This window comes from Staurois parvus, unplaced genomic scaffold (genome assembly GCF_062004578.1).
Source record: "Staurois parvus isolate SC_StPar_1 unplaced genomic scaffold, SC_StPar_1.0 ptg000120l, whole genome shotgun sequence".
NCBI classification, from domain to species: Eukaryota; Metazoa; Chordata; class Amphibia; order Anura; family Ranidae; genus Staurois; species Staurois parvus.
Genome location: NW_028317916.1, coordinates 8,707,319 through 8,720,138, shown reverse-complemented (window position 1 = coordinate 8,720,138; position 12,820 = coordinate 8,707,319). Strand labels below are relative to the sequence as shown.

General features: G+C 42.2%; 1 long non-coding RNA gene across 1 annotated transcript; it reads left to right on the top strand.

Moving 5' to 3' along the window:
- Positions 1-11,562: 11,562 nt before the first annotated feature.
- Positions 11,563-12,192, top strand: LOC149467196 (uncharacterized). Its single transcript, XR_016312002.1, has 3 exons — positions 11,563-11,623; positions 11,718-11,813; positions 11,919-12,192. It is a non-coding gene; the product is annotated as an uncharacterized LOC149467196 (long non-coding RNA).
- The last annotated feature ends 628 nt before the right edge of the window (positions 12,193-12,820 follow it).

Below are 12,820 nucleotides of genomic sequence, written 5' to 3'. Positions count from 1 at the left end.
TAATGGTTACTGGGATTGAGCACAAAAAAGGCAGAGACACCAAACTGTGGGTAAAAAAGAAATGAAAAGCTTAGGACTTGGAGTGATGCCACCTAGTAACTGCATAAGACAAAAGGACTCAGAAGAATGACCTGAGTTATAGGACTAAATGTTTACACATTACAAGCATCTGCTGGACTAAACCACCACTATTCTAGGTTTTATTTCTTTATCTAGCAAACATTATTACTGAAAAGTAACAAAAGAACAACATTCGCATACCAAAGCAAACCTCTTAAAGGCTAAGTTCACTTAAAAAAAATTAAGTGCATAGTTTTTGCAGGTAAAAAATTTGCCTTTATTATTTTATTTTATCAATGGAGCCTTCAGAGCATTGCACCCTTGACCACCAGATTGCGGGTGCAATGCCAAGCTACTGCAGACTCTCAGTATAGCTCTTACTGAAGTCCAGTTACTGAAGCTACAAGTCATCTGTAGTGTTAGTCTACATGTTCGAGTGCACCCTTACAGTGCATGGTGATTGGCCAAAGCATAGCACCTGACCATAGATCAGGTGCTATGCTTTGGCCAATCACAGGGCATGATGACATCACAAGGGGTGGGGGCAATCCAGCCCCCTTGTGATGTCATCATCCTATTTAAGAACTGTCATCCCAACACAGCTGTCATACAGCGGGAGCCAGCGTGGAGGGCAGAGTGGGTTTTTTTCTTTTTCTTTTTCCAGGTAGCGGCACATTGTGTTTGATCTACTTCAGGGGATATTTTTATTATTTAATAAAGGACTTGTCAAAGACTGTCTCCTGTAATTTTTTACACTACACTTTCTTTTTTTTGTGAATGGGTAGCGATACCATATACCCCATACTCATTCACATGGGGGAGGGGAGGGCGGGATATGGGGGCCCCCTTGTTAAAGGGGGCTTCAAGATTCCGATAAGCCCCCCTGCCTGCAGAAACCCAAAACCACCGGCCAGGGTTGTGGAGAAGAGGCCCTTGACCTCATCGGCATGAGGACACTGTCCCAATGCCAACAGCACGTGGCCTTGTAAGGCCCGGGGGGGGGTGCTCACTGTCCCCCCCCACGTTTCTGTGTTCAGATCAAGGGTCTAGTAGGAATTTGGGGGAAACTCACACTATTTTCCCCCCAGTTTTGGGGGAGTGGGGATTCCCTTAAAAGTCCTACCAGGACTAAAGGACCTGGTGTGGCTTTTAGGGGGAACCCCATGCACTTTTTTTAAATTTTGTACTGTGGGGTCCCTCCTAACCTTCCTACCAGACCTAAAGGATCTTGTATAGATAAGGGAGGGGGAGGGGATCCCACCCTGTTTTTTGTTTCGTTTTAATGAAAATTTCATTTTTTTTTTCTAAATGTCAGTCCTGCTGCAGCAGGTTCTATACATCGCACAGGTGGGCAACTTTGCAGGTAGTTTAAGGGACCCCCCGGCATGATATTTAACCACATGCCGCCCAGCCACTGTAGAAATATGGCGGCAGGGCGGCATGGCTGGGCGAAACCACGTTTTAAAAACGTGTGTTTTCAAAAAAACAATTAAAAATCCCAGTATCTTTCCCGCCATTTGTAAACGCTATAACTTTCACGTAAACCAATTAATTTACACGTATTGGGTTTTTTGTAGCAAGACATGTCGCAGAATGCATTTTGGCAGAAATGACTAAATTTGATTTTTACATTTTTTTTTACTGGACATGTTTCATAGCAAAAAGTCCAAAATATTGTTTTTTTCCTCAAAATTGTCAGCCTTTTTTTTTATAGCACAAAAAAAAAAAAAAACGCACAGGCGATCAAATACCACCGAAAGAAAGCTCAATTTGTGGGGATTGCATGACCGCGCAATTGTCCGTTAAACTAGCGCAGTGCTGTATAGCAAAAAAAGGGTGTAAATTGCAGTATCTATACCATAGTTTGTAGACACTATAACTTTCACACAAAGCAATCAATATACACATATTAGGATTTTTTTTTACCAAAAACATGGAGCAGAATGCATTTTGGCCTAAATTTATAACTAACTTTGAGTTTACTATATATTTTTTATAGCTGAAAGTAAAAAATATCATTTTTCTTCAAAATTTTTGGTCTTTTTTTGTTTATAGCGTGAAAAATAAAAAGTGCACAGGTGATCAAAGGACGTAAATTTTGTTTGGAAGCAGCATTGCATGACCGCGCAATTATTAGTTGAATTAGTGCAGCGCCGAGTAGCAAAAAGAGGCCTGGTCTTTAAGGGGGGTAAATCCTCAGGAGGGCAAGTGGTTAAGGGTACAAAGAAAGCAATTGTTTCTTCTATGCCCCGTTCACACCAGAACAAAACAGTGATGTGCAGTGTGGTGGCCTGCAAAAAATGTGGACGTGCTGCAGCACATCGCACAACACCACTTGTGACCACACTGCAGCACAATGCGCTGCAGCGTACATACTTCAATGAAGTGACAGTTTGTGACACTTAAAAATTGTTTTATTTTTAAAGAAACAGTGCGATGCACTGAAAAAAAGTGCACTGCATGGTCCCTCACTGGACTTCACAGGAACAGTGGTCCAGATGCTAAACCACAGCATCTTAGTGTGTAGCAAAGTGTAAACAAGCCTTAGACAAAAAATTGCTAAGCATACCATCATTGATATACACCGTTTCAAATTATTATGCAAATTATATTTTTCTCATTTACCTAAATAATTGATGTAAATAACAGTCAGCATAATTCTCATGTTATCAACTATTAAGAGTACAATTCAAATTTTATTGAACAAACCTCCTAATGATAACAGTATTTTTTTTTAAACATAAAACACTTACAATGCACTGTTCCAAATTATTACCCACAGTAAGTTTCAAAACACTTTATAGGTTGTAAAGAACTGAAAATTGTCATTTGTTGTGTTTGCAGCATATTTACTGAAATCAAAAGCTATTTCAATCAAACTTTAAACAACATTTTAACTTTTTAAACATTTTAACAGATCACGTTACATTTTAACATAGGACCCCTTATTTGATAGCAGCTTCACAAGTCTTACATCCATTGAACTTGTGAGTTTTGGACAGTTTCTTCTTGAATTTGTTTGCAAGATGTCAGAATAGCCTCCCAGAGCTCTGGTCGAGTCAGGAGGAGTTGAAGCCTCCTATTCTGTTAATAAAAAGCACTGATACTGTACTAATGACACTGAAGACTCATAGGGTTAACTGTGTGCTGTTGTTTACACACAGGTCTCTCCCTGTCAGCTACTCGGCGATCTGTGGGTGCCGGCTGGGAATCTCCGGTGATTGACATCCCTAGTGGTGGCGGCATGGGTAGGGTGCGCGCCCCCCCGACCTGGAAATGCAAATCATGTATGTATGTATATATATATAAGCTCTAACGAGCAGGGCCCTCTGTTTCCTCTTGTACAAAATTGTATTGTAACCAAGGGTGGACTGACCATTTGGAAACTCGGGCACTGCTGAGGGCCCGGGGTCAGTAGGGGGCCCCGTGAGATGCCCCTGGTACCTTTTTCATAGGCTTTTTTGAGTTTGGGCAAGGACACAGGGGCCCCATGATCCCCTATTGCCCGGGGGCCCCATGAGTTGTCAGTCCGCCCCTGATTGTAACTGTAATGGCTACCTTCATTTTGTAAAGTGCTGTGCAAACTGTTGGTGCTATATAAATCCTGTATAATATATATAAAGGGTAAAGTTTAAAATTGTGAATTAACCGCTTGCCCGACACCCTATAGTAGAACTACTGCTACAGGGTGGCAGGGCTGCACAAAATCATATTTGTGTACACACACACACACACAATTTTGTGGCAGCCCTGCCGCCCTGTAGCAGTAGTTCTACTATAGGGTGGCTGGCAAGTGGTTAATTCACAATTTTAACCTTTACCCTTCACTCCAATTCACACCTGAGCGATCTGTTGCTCATATCCAGAGAGCACGATAATGCTCAACATGAAAATTCCCATTATATTCGATACATAAGCTTTTTCTGGCAGAATTTCATGTTTTGGTCCCATAGACTTTAATGACAGCACTTGAAAATTTGTGACTCAGATATTTTACCGTATTTTTGCATTTTGTGGGGGACCCAACCACTGCTTTTCTCTTTCTAGCAACTTCAGGCCAGTGAACAAAGTAGGGGATTCAGGAGTGCCCATGTTGGATGTGGAAACTTTCATCCATCTGGTGAGAGCCCAGAAGAACCTCTGTGACCCCAGTGACAAGAACCGTGGTAAGCGGTAAGGGGCCTGAGAAGAAACTGGCATAGCGGACATGGCTCAAGAGCTGTAATAGCAAAAGACACCACAAGACCAGGAAGTACTGTATATGATGCCACAGATAACACTGCTATTCCGTGACTAAAACTAACATTCCTGAAGCTTGAACACACATGATAAACATTTCAAAAATGCAAGGTTGTGAAAAAATAATGCACAGAAGAATCTTTAAAAATGACCTGAAAACGCCTCAAGGTTTCTTGGTCTTTCTGCAGTCAATAAAATAGTTTAGTGCAAGCATTACAAAAGCTGGGTAAGCTGCAGTAGGTGATCGCAGTTTACTGAAAAACGTAAGAATGTGAAAACTGGGACACAGTCAGGTTCTCATTCATTCAGTGTCTGCTTCAGCCAGTCTTTACTTCAGTAAGGCTACGTTCACACTAGCCTTGTGTGCAGGCGGCAGAGAGGCGTTTGGGAAGCGTTTTTACTGCTTCCCAAACGCCTCTGCCAATTCTGCACATTACAGCACATGGTGCTGTTCTAACAGGAGCGTTTGCGTCGCGGCAAAACGGACGCCTCTGGTCGAGTCAGGAGGCTTTGAAGCCTCCTATTCTCGTCTATGGTGCCGCTCCGCAAACGCCCGGCCGGCGTTTGCGGTGCGGTTGCGGGGCGTTTGCGGAGCGGTAACACCACTCAAATGCATTATAGGCGTTTGTGGGGCGTTATTAACGCTCGGCAAATGCCTAGCAACCGCCGCTAAACCGCGCATGCGGCGTTTGCGGAGCGTTTGCTGAGCATTAAAAACGCTCCGCAAACACCGGACCAACGCTTGCCAAACGTTATAGGGGCGTTTGGCAAGCGTTGGCAAAACAGCCTAGTGTGAACGAGCCCTAAGATACTGTATTTTGTTGTGTAAAAATGGCCATTAAAAATATCTGTTTATATAGACTCCAATGTATTCCTAAATCCGCTGGATATAAAGAGCTATATATTTATTGGAAATTGCTCCAAATATAACCAAGTAATACTGCGGCCCATGCCACAATGGTCACCATATAATTTATGTTGTAAGTGATCACCATAGTGACATTTTTCTTTTCCTTTTTATACCCTTTCTGCTTTTCAAAGGCTTGTATGCTGGTAATTTGTTTATTTAGCAAGGCCATCCTGTGGCAAGGTAGTTTATTGTATTCTGCTGCTTAGCCATAGGGCAAAAGTGTTTACATCTGTGTGTGTTTTACAAAAGCGCTTTTATACCCAGTATGCAAAGACTATGCGTATTACTTCTGTGCTATTGACAGACCGCAGTGTAAATGTTTACCAGTGTTTACTTATTCCATTTATGCTGGCTGGTGATGACAAGGCTTCAGCTAGCTAATGTTCCGAAACTTTCTCTACAGATTAATCCTATAATTAGATAGCCATAAATGGGAATATTTTAGACCGGTTTATTTAGAATTTTACAAAATGTATTGTACCTGTATCAGGGGCAGACTGACAACTCATGGGGCCCCCGGGCAATAGGGCCCCTGTATCCTTGTCCAAACTAAAAAAAAGCCTATGAAAAAGGTACCAGGGGAATCTCATGGGGCCCCCTACTGACCCCGGGCCCTCAGGCACTGCCCGAGTTTCCAAATGGTCAGTCCGCCCCTGACCTGTATAACACTTTATATAGAAATGAGACAGAGGAACTTTATTTCAGCTTTGCCTTTTTTTGTTTTCTGTGTATAACAGGATTCATTAAAGCTGAATTCCAGGTATATTTTTCATATAATCCATCTGCTGATAGTACAGAGCCCTAGGAGTCACTCTGCACATGCTCAGTTTAGTGTGTATGGTTAGAGAGATTTTTTTCCTTTGGGAGCGTGCATGTGATCAGCACAGGGCCAATCAACACTGTCCAGACAGAGGGTTAGGGGGCATGTATTATTTAAAGAAAAACAGAAAAGAGGGTTACTTATAATCAGTTTAGCCTACTCACTTGTTAAGTGTTGCCGGAATAACCAAAACTAGCATACAAAAAAAAATATCCTAACCAGAAGAAGATAAAGCCCCCTGGGCAGGCGAAGAGGTTACATTACCGGCAAACAAGGCTTTTAAAAAAAGGCAAAAGCCTTGTTTGTCGGTAATGTAACCTCTTCGCCTACCCAGGGGGCTTTATCTTCTGGTTAGGATATTTTTTGTATATCAGGGGTCATATAGCCTCATAGGACAGTCAGAGCAGAACGAAAACCCCTCCTACAAGATTAACCATTAATTGCATTTCCATGTTCTGTGTTTTGTGGGAATGCAGGGTTCTGGGTTTAGTAACACTGTAATGTCTTCCAAATCCCATGCTGAGCAGCTGCCCTTCTTCACAGAAAACACAGGTGGTTGGTCACTACACAGGTGCCATTCAGAAAACACATTGTAATTCTCAATGACAGCAAGGCATTTTCTGATTGGTCTAGGTGGACATCATGAAGTCACCTTTCCACCTCTGCACCTGCTCCAATCAGATAATGCTTTGCTTTCATTGAGAAATGCAAACCATTCTCTAAATGGTGTCTGTGCCAAGTGAGTGACCCCCTGTGTTCACTATGCAGGAGGGCAGCTGCATGGTATGCGATCTGGAAGACAGCAAGGATCACTGTGGTGGTGGCTGCTACAGTGATTCTAAGCTTCCACAGGAGTCAGCTAGGTATGGAATATGGTTACTTTTTCCAGGTTGGACCAATGTAACTATGCAAAAATAACCGTATTCAGGCAAACTGTTTTCAGAGGGACATGTCTGTGTGCTTCTTTCATGCTCAGAAGATACATAAATTTAGAAACTGAGCCTGATTGAGAAATCTACTAGCATCATGTGAAAACTATGCACTGTCAAGTTAAAAAAATTACTTAGGTGAAGTGCTAGCATGATGGAATTGCTTCAGTGTGTGAGTCAGTGCCCCTCATGACCAGAGGCCAAAACTACTATGCCCGGTCCAGAACTGGGAACTTTTTTTATCACTTGCCAGGGCCACTTATCCCAGCACTAACTACAGTTATTTTGAGTGAAATAGCATTGAACACCGATTTTCCTCCACCAGCCTTTTTACACATTACACATCACACTACACTTCAGTCCAAAGGCATGGAGGGAAGCTGTTGTATACTTCATGAGTCCTTGCATATCCATGGTCCAGGTGCAGTCTATAGGAGTGTTCCTTTATGCAGTAGGCCCTAATACAGGGACCCTGCCATTTAAAAGAGTAGACCATACAGCCAACAGTCCAACCCTCTGATGGACCCTCCGTCAACGAGTTGGCTGCTCCTCCATTTTACTACTGGCTCTCCATCACCCTGAGATTAATATCCCCATTCACTGAAGGACCTCACTTCCACTTTCTGTTCAGAGTAACTCCAACCAGTCATTTTTAGTTAACCACTTCCCATCCGGCCGCTGTATATAAACGGCCGGACGGTGGCAGTCCAGAGGAGGGTTGCCGTTCATAAACGGCGCCCGCCATTTTGGACTGTGCGCGATCCCTGGGAGCGCACAGCACCGCGATCCAGTGCCCGCTGTGTCCTCTGGACACAGTAGAACACAGATCGTCATACAGGACCTCTGTGCGAGGTCCCGATCATGTGATCACTGATTGGCCAATCAGTGAGCACATGCAGAGTAGTAAGCAAGATGTCACTTCTGACATCATTGCTTACTACGTGTGAAATCTGTGAATGATCACAGAGGTCACATGGTACAAGGCTATTCACAACAGCCTTGTACCATGTGACAAACTGTGACCAATCACAGCTCACACAGTATTTCTCAATGGCTGCAAGAATGCAGCCAGAGAGAAGGAGAAATGATTGCTTTTACAGCCTTTATGGGTGTAAAAGCAATGAGTGTAAAAAAAAAAATCTTCATCACCCCCCACAAGTAGTACAGTGTCACCATGGTTACACTGTACTGTTAGGGTGACAGTATGTAAAAAAAAAAACATAATAATATAGAAAAACAGATAAAAATGTAAAAAAAAATGTGAAATTATAATTATTTTTGGTTATAAACTAATTTGGGTTATTTTTTTTTTTTACTAAAAAGATAACTGAATACATTTTGGCCAAGATTTATGAAGAAATATTATTTATTTGCAAAATTGTATAGGAAAAAAACACCTTTTTTCAAAATGTTTGGACTTTTTCATTTACATAGCAAAAAAAAATAAAAATCCCAGTGGTGAATAAATACCAAAATAAAGCTTTATCTGTCTCAAAAAAATGCTGAAAAATTCATATGGGTACAGTGTTGCATGACCGTGCAATTGTCATTCAAAGTGTGATAGCACTGAAAGCTGAAAGTTGACCTGGACAGGAAGGGGGTGAAAGTCTCCGGACTTGAAGTGGTTAATCAAAACTCTCTTTACTTGAATAAAGGCAACAAGTAACAGTTCCTTTTCATCTCCACATTACAGTTAACATTAGTCTCATAACCAATGTTACAGTTTAACAAACGTGGTGTTCCTTGTTTCCCTTTTTATATACTAAGCTGGACTTGGGCTATGAGGTGGTGTTCCCATCTATAACTTGTAGTAATTTCCAACCAATGGTGCATTGTTTCAGGGTCCCACTAAGAGGCAACATCTCGACATGTATTGTTCTTCTCACTTCCATGTCCAGCCAACCGACCCTGGCCCAACCCCTTCCTGTTTAAATATCCCCAAGTACAGGAAGCCCCACAGGCCAAAAGGCAGATGTTAATTTTAAAGTCATCAGACATTAACCCCATAAGAGACAATCAAAAATTAGCATTCTAGGCACTTGCCTACAAATGCTATCCCACTGCAAGGTCATTACAAGCCTTACTGCCAAGGAAGCTCTTGAATTGCCCTAGTTACAATCGATAAGACGTGTCCCTTGTGAATGCCCCCACCCTCTCCACACTCCTGAAAACAGAGGGAAGTTTGCTTATATTGAAGCAGGAAGTTGGTTAGTAGGGCCACACAGAGCCTGAAGGCCCATAAGGGCAGAAAAAACACTCTATGTTGCCAAGGGATGTTGTTAGGGACACAGTTTTCACTTGAATGAGCTTATCCACCAGCTCCATAATAAAAGATCCATGTCAAAAATGAATAACACTAAACGCATTTACAGCAATTACGTCTTTGTTTTCAAGACAGTAAAAAAAGAAGTACATTTGCCAAATTCATGTACAGTACATATTAATGTGTGCCTCTTTTATACTGAAATGAGAATATAATGAAATGTGGGCCCATCGCATACTTACGTATGAACCTAAATCAAGCCCCGCCTGCAGAAACTTCAGAATGTGACAGATTTGTGAAGATCCCAGTGTAAAACGTTGATCAGCAGCAATCCTGTGAATTTATATCATATTCTACTAAAGACACTGTTAGTGCTGTTCTTCTTTGCTTTCATAAGAGTATTCACAACCTTTCTAGAGAACTCAAGAACTATTAGCCTCTGCCTCTCAAGACCCAAGCCATGAGCTTGAGTCTGTCAGGTGCTGGATGAATGGGACTTTAGGGAAGATCCGATCTTACCAGCAGAGGGAGTGGAGAGTGGATCCTTGACACTCATTAGGAGGGGCAGAGGGTACCAAGGCCCCTTCGACCAATCTGGGATCACCACCAGAACTATCACATTCCCCTGCCACAGCTTCAGCAGGAAGCTGAGAATCAGAGGGAGAGGATGAAAGGTATAAGCTGTCCTGGAGATCCACTCTGCGATCAGCAGCTCCACCCAGATTGCTTGTGGATGCTGGACCCTGGAATAGAAGTTCAGCAACTTGGTGTTGACTGGGGATGTGAACAAGTCTACCTCTGGAAGAGATTATCAAGCCCCTTTGTTCTCAAAAGACTTACAGTGGTCTGGACCATTCATTGTCGTCCAGGGTTGACCTGGACAAATTTTTGCCTAAAGATTCTTCCGACCGGGTACACAGGCCGCAGATAGCTGCAGGATATTGACTTTGGCAAACTCTAGAATCAGAGAAACCTCCTTTAGGAGGGAGACACTGAGTGCCCCCTTGTTTCCAGATGAAGGTAACAGTCTGTGTGCTGTCTAACATCACCAGGACAGGTCCACCCTGGATGAGGTGACTGAAGGCTAGGAGAGCCTGAAATTACATTCTTAACTCCAGGATTTTGGACACGATCTTGGACTCTTCAAAAAGGCCATTTGTCCTGAGCCCATTTCTCCTGAATTAGGGCTCTCCAACTATTTTGCTGGTGTCTTACTGCATCAGCAGCCACTTGGTAATCAGATGGAAATAACATTGCAGAAGATTCAGCTTCTCCAACCACAAGTTTAGGTTCGCTTTCATACAGGGCGTAATCCATATCTTCTGACCTAGACCCTCTGACTGCTACCAGTCCAGAAACCCGACTTGAAAGGAGGTGAGAGTTCAACTGAACTATGAAATATGAATCTAACTATGCAATCTTCTCTATTCCTTTTGGGTGGTGAGCATGATAATAATAGGACTGATATTTGAGATCCTGGTGGCTGGACCTGGTCTTGATGTTTCCCAGTGTGAACAAGAAATATGTTTATAATAATCTCCTTTTTATTATCCTCTTAGAGGATGATTTGATCTATAGCAATTAGGCTCCTCTTGTATATCCAGCAATCATTCTTTTAAAATTCAAGATATGTGTTTTAATTCACTTTGGATATTCTCAGTGTAGTGATATTCTTTCAACACAAGATGGCGAGGTGGAGACTACTTGGTATGCAATTAGTGCACCATATAAGGCGAAGGATTGAAGTCCCCTCCCAGTTCTGACGAAGTCTGCGGTGATTGGCGGACGAAACGCGTCAACGTATTGACGTCACTACGCTCGGCGTCTTCACTGGGTGCGGCGCCCACGAGGCGGGAAGGAACGGCGGTGTCACAGCTCCCTGCTAGGAAGGCCCAAGACCCTCTGAGAACTACCACTGGGCTACTATTACAGCGGTTCGCAAAACGGCAATCCCTCAGGGAAACATACCTTCCACCGGTGGCAAGTTATTTAAAGCTTACGGCTGTTGAGATTTATAGAGCCTATATGGTGGCAATAGGGCATGTTTTATGGGCCTAATTTACCCTGTATACTCGGGGAATTTTTTGGAAACCCTCTTTGGAGGATAATCTACATGTATATATTATACGCTATCCTATTCAGGCATTTTTTGCTGTGACATAGCCACATCCTTATAAAACCGCAATAACCTTCTCTAATTGAGCAATTTTTGGAAACCCTGTATTGGGTATATTAAACTCAGGTATCTACGGCCTGCTATATGCTACATACACACTATATATGTGTTTGGAATCCACGCACTGTGACTACCTGGCTCCTCACCCCCATATGCATTTTTGTAAAAGCATCAAGGACCTGATCCTATTTCAAGTTGACAGGAGTCTTCTTGATCTTTATTGATGGTAATATATCCACATTTTGTGTGTGTTTTGTTTTCGGGGTCACTTGATGCCTATGATCTATATATTTATCATTTTTCTCTATATATATCCTCAGAATCATTTGGTACTGTGGACCTTGTTTTACTTGGGGTGGCTATCCAGGAAGTCCCTACATTTGAGAAGCGGGCATGATAGTCTCATTATTGAGAAGGTAATAGTAGTATCCATTGACTAATGTGGAGGGAGGCCTGGTGATTTTTGGATGTGAATTGGTTTTCATATTCCTATACATACATTATGTATTTTTGTGTTCCAGCTCTTACATTCCAGGAGGTCCCTGACATATATGGGGAACACATCTGTTGAACACATGGTTTACTCGAATTTAAGTGGGAAACCCACGGAAATCCAGGATAACTATCGCATCATTACACAACTCTGCCTTATATGGTGCTCTATTTGCTAAGATGACCCTAAATTGAAGACGCTAAGTGTTTTTTAACATGATTTTATTTTTTTCATATGTACACCGTGCTTATGTTTAACCTCCCTATGATCTATGTGATCAAATAAAGTATTGTTAAAATTCTTTTGAATTCATATTACTCCGCGTGGATCATCTAGTAACCTGCTTTTTTAGGTAGGGGTGTTCTTGTCACACTACCATATTGTTTAGTATGTAGTTTTTGGGTTTTTGTATCCACACTTATACAAGTGAGTCGGAGATATGCTAATGACACCGGTAATTTGTGTCATTTTTGGTGGCCTGTTTTTGCTTTATTGTTGTGAGAGTTCAACTGAGCCTAACTGGCCTGCTGGAGTGAGGTGATTTATGCAGCCAATCTAAGACGGACATGCAGAATGAAAGATCTCCCAAATATTTCCTGAAATGCACGACTTGAGTGACCATGTGTCCATCACCAAAGCTGTAACTATGTCCAAAGAGGAGCCACCAAGTGCCCATAAGACATATATGGATAGCACAATGCCCAAAATACCAGCAAGCATCCTGATATGAAGCTCTTTGCTGACTTCTTGGATTATGTGCTTGTTTTTTCTACCAGCCAGAAATGCAGAAGCCACCCTCTCTGGAGTGAGCGTGGAAACTGACTCTTGAACTTCAGTCTTCTTTAACTCAACAGATGTTCATCTTGAGGCAGGAAACCAAACTGAGCACTATTAATTTAAGCTTCACCTTCTAAGATCAAGAACAATATG